This window comes from Metopolophium dirhodum, chromosome 1, assembly GCF_019925205.1.
Source record: "Metopolophium dirhodum isolate CAU chromosome 1, ASM1992520v1, whole genome shotgun sequence".
NCBI lineage: Eukaryota > Metazoa > Arthropoda > Insecta > Hemiptera > Aphididae > Metopolophium > Metopolophium dirhodum.
Window position 1 is genome coordinate 99846294 of NC_083560.1, and position 5342 is coordinate 99851635.

The following is a 5342-nucleotide window of genomic DNA, read 5'->3' on the forward strand; positions in this document are numbered from 1 at the left end:
AAGTTTTAGGTTCCATATCTCTTGATACATAACGACGACATTTTTTCATACTCATATTTTTATTATACTCTGTTCCTTCTGAGTGTTCCGCTTTCGCGCACGCATACTGAGTCCCGGACCCCCCCCCCCTCACCATTAACAATTGTACCATGATGTACCATCAAAAAAAAAGAAAACATTTTTTGGCTTTTCCTATCAATATGATAGTTTTTTGTCTTTTGATCAAATTTATCAATACAATTCATGTTGGAATTATAATCTTGAAGTACAATGGGCACGGAACCATAGAGACGGTTAGTCTTATGTTTTATTTGTGTTACATTTTGAAGGTTATGGAAATTTGATAATAAATTTACAATGCTTTTATCTTTCCACTTAATAATTGATGCATCATTTTAATAGCTCATTTCCCAATCATAATCACCAATTTTTAATGTTTAATTTCATTTCATTTTTTGGTAAATATTTGCGGGACGCATTTATAGTTCCACAGACATGGATTCCTTTTGTTTTCAAATAATTTAATAAAGGGACACTTGTAAAATAATAATTATCCATGTATAAACAATGGCTTTTATTTTATATGGGTTGTGACAAATTTTTTACAACACTACCTCCAAAATCTTTTTGAACAAAATCACCCAATTATTTTCTATACATATCAAAATTCCATAAGTACCCACTACTTATAGCCCTTTTTTATAAGTTTATTGGGCATCTACTGTCTTAAAGTAAACCTCCCTTTAAACTTATCATCGATTCATCAACTGCAACTATACGGTGTGAATTGTAATATATTTAGACATTTTGTTTGATTTTTGTTAAAAACTATCTTACTTTATAAAGTTTTCATACCCCAGTCACCTCGTTTTGGTATCATCACATTATTATTTATGTGTAATGTCGAAAGTAACCATCCAAAGCGATTAACTATCATTAAACTACTGATGTACGAGTCATAGAGATCTGGATTCGATGACCAATAATCCCTATAGCTGGGCATATGTTTTATTTCCATCAACAAATTTATACCAAAAGAGTCTTAAGTAAGACTGATTCTTTGGTTCCAAAGAATATTAATTACACTTTGTTCTATCAACTTGGAAAAAAATTCTTTTTTATTATGATTCGGTAAGACGGATTTTTGGTTGGATGGTACTCGGTGAAATGGGCCTAAATCGCAGTCTTGTAAAAGATACTTTTAAAATTGTATTTAAATACAGATACAAATACATCCATTCAGAAAGTATTTAAGAACAAAATATAAATACTTGCAATGTATTTAAATACTTTTCAAATACTGTTTTTTATTTTACTTTTCCATTAGTTAGTTTGCTAAATTAATTTTTTAATTACTAATTTAAAATTGTCATGATACATTCACCTAGGTATTACTAGAACTTTTTGTACCATTTTCAATTGTATACTGAAAAATGAAAATAAATAAAACTTGTTATATTATAGAAATTCTTTAATAATAGGTACCTAATTAAACAGTTCTTAATGAAATATAAATGATGTGGATATACAGAGTTAGTGGACAGAAGTTCTCAACAATTATGAAAGAAAAATATTTTTATAATTTATAAATAAAATAGTATAATAATTTTCAAAAAAATGACGACCGGCGAATAATTTGTTCGAATTTTCAAAAGTATTTGATTTTCAAATACAAATACGTCCAAGACAGTATTTAAAATACTTTCCAAATACTTAAACCAAAAAGTGTTTAAAAAGTATTCTCAATACTATAAAAGTATTTAAATACATTTACTCAAATACTTTACAAGACTGCTAAATCGTTATTCAATTCCCGGGAAATGTGCACAATGTCTGAACATTTTGGACAATGTAAGAATGATCATTTTAATACTAAATTTTTTCATACATTGACTGGGCATTATACGAGATTGTCCGGGCAAAGTGTACACTGCCCGGATTCATATGGGCAAAGTAAATACTGCAGCGCACTGCACACATTTATATCGAAAGGTATTATACTATATTATATTATATTATATTACGTGACAATAACACTACAAAACTATTAAAATATTAACTATAAACTATTAACATGTTTTATTCATTTGATACCAGTATACCACGACTTACACGAGTTACGAGATACATATCTACGCAATATACGCGATGACGGTTGCCGCCTGCCGATAATACGATCCGATCCGTAATTTCAACGGTAAAGTGATCACATAGTACCCATATTGCACATTTGAGTGAACACTAAAATCGCAAATACTATAATCTAGATAATATTTCATTATCTGATCATAAAACCTCTATTCGATATTTTTGAATGATGTCACGATGTCGTGCAGTCTGTCATTACTATTATATTATTATATAAAACCCCAATCGATGTAAATAATGCAAAATATCTGGGTCTACTTTGCAACTCAAAGTGCCATAATAGTTTCTTATGTGATAATAAATAAAGTAATATAATAATATCCTATGTTCCAGACATTACTTTTGGGTCGAGTCACGCTATCGCGGTTGAAACCATAGAGTAATATAGATATGGGCCGTTCCATATCTCGCTTATACAATTAATGAAAGCGCAATTGGTGTATAAAATGTAGATTTACACTTCATATAAAAAAAAATATTGTAAAATATAGTACAATATATTGTTTAGTTTTGGACACACATCCGGGAACTAGTAGCAGCGGGCGTTACTTACTCTCAGTTGCATTGGGCGACTGCTAGCTACTTATTTTATGTAAGTGGTTAACCTGTAATTTATACACCACTAGCGCTTCAATGTTCAGGCAGAACGGCCTCTCTATGGTTGAAAACGCGTTTGATTTGACGCGTGGTTAGTTACTGTCACACTAAGCGGTAAAAACGCGCTCATTTGCACATTTATTGGTCATCAGTAGAGTACGAATTTTTAAATAATAACAAACTAAAGAAAAGCACTAAAAAAAACAATAAAGTTGTCAAAATCTTTCAAAAAAGCTTTTGAAAAAGCATTAAAAGTGGGTTTTAAAAAAAAATATTTATCACAAAAAAGTATTAAAGTTATTTACCTGTTAGTTCATTAAATTATTTTTTTAAAAAAGGTATTATAATAAATTTATTTACAAGCCGGCTTCTTTGAGTTTTCTTTCTTCCACAATTATTAATCTGTAAATTAAATTTATTCTATTTAAGATAAATTTATAAAAAATAAATTAAATAATAATTATAAAATGATTGTTTTTACCTAATATCATCGGAGTTGCATAGGACAATTAAAACTTTTTTCAAGTTTTAAAATAAAAATCGTCTACGACGATCGGACAATATATGCTTGTATTTTGAAAAACTACGTTCGACGTCAATAGATGAAATAGGGGAAAATTTGTAATGGATTAAATCATCACATATTAAATCTTTAGGAAGTTCTTCTCTTGATATTTTTTCGCCTTTTAGAATATTTGATATTAAGGAAAAAATTTTAAATCCTGAATTTTTATTTAGTACATCATCAAGTTTTTTTGTAACTGTTTTTCCCGAAGCTTATTTAATTTGTTGTTTAACTTTTTCTATACAACACACGGATTCTGATAATAGCATCCCAAATGCTTCTAAACGTGTAATTTTAGACGCCAAATATCCGAAATCACTTTTTATGTACATTAAATTTGCTCAAGTTCTGGGTTTTCAACTAATTTTTAAGCGTTTTTAATAGCCAGTGTATCATCTGAGTCCAATTAAAGTATAACATTTTTAATATGTAGAAAATGTTCACAATAATAGTTGACGGCATTTAACCAAACGCCCCAACGATTAATAATTGTTCTGGAGGTAGAGGAATACCCGGAGAAAAGTTCTTAAACAAATGTATACGGTATGTAGCTTTTAAAAAAAACTTTTTTAATGTTTGATATTTAACTATTAATTTCTGGAAAATTCATTCTGATTTGTTCTGCCGCCATGTGTAGGTCATGTGCCAAATAAATTATATCACCATTTTTGAGTAAAGAACTTGTAAAGATTTTCCTGCTTTCATCATATAAAGTAATACGTTGTCATAAAGTATGCCTTCAGGCCATAATATAAAAAGAGATCTGTCAAATAGATATAGTAGAGTGGTTGGCTTTTTCTAATACCTCTGCGTTCAGAAGGCATATTTTCCCAGGATTGTCTACACCTAATGTACCAATTATAATATTGGCTACATATCGCGTCAGTAGTCTCATCTATACATATACATTTTTGTTCCTGACGTAATCTCTAATTTTAATAATAGTATTTGTATAGCATTGGTCGATATAGTTTTTTCGAAGCGTAGACTCGTCGGGAATAATTTGTTTTGTGGTTTATGCAGTAAATCGAAAAATATTGGTATATTGGTATATTTAATTTAGTGAGAGGGATATTTGCGGACAAAAAAACACTACACTGTTCTTTGTTGAATAATGACTTAATTGACATACCTGTTACTAGAAACTGAGATTTTGGTTTTTCTTGTTGATTTCTAATATTAAGCTGCTGGATATGTTTACCTCTAGCGATATGTTGTTGAATATTAGATTTTTTTTGGCAGAAACGTTTACACATACTTTGCAAAAAAGCACAGCATTGTTACAAGTAAAAATACTTCACCAAATTCTTTTATAAAATTGCGAAGACGAGCACAACAATTAATAATTTTCGGCATTTTGTAAGTGACAATCGGTAAGAATAACGAACTATACTGTTGGAACTAAACTGTAATTCTGAGTAGATAATTTCCTGAGCATGAGCATATTTTTATGTTTATTGTCGTTACAAGGAAATTTTTACTTTTGACCCCTCAAGGTACCAACTAGATTCACTTCCCTATCAGAAAAGATACTGTTGAAGAAAATCCAAGCACTTTTACTGTCCTAAAAGGTAATGACAGACACACAAAAAAAAAACATCATTGTAAAATCAATACATTCATCGTTCCACTCAGAATCTAAAATATTTTAAAACAAATAATATAATATACTTATTTTTAAAAATTTAAAATAAAATAATTAAATAAATTTTAGATATTTATCGACTGAATCAAATTTTGTGGCGTTGCAATACGAGTTCTTATTGGGACAAAGTACAATTGGAACCATCATCTAATAAACTTGCAAAGTTATATGGACCGCCTTACAGCCTAGAGATGCCAAAGCTGACAAGTCAAGAGCAATGGATGGATATAGAAAATAAGTTTTATAAAATGACTAATTTTCCAAATTGTATAGGAGCGGTAGATGGAAAACACAAGATGAGTGAATCCAAGAAATGCGGGATCTATGTTTTTTAATTATAAAAAATATTTCTCTAATATTTTAATAGTTGTAGTAGACGCAGAATAT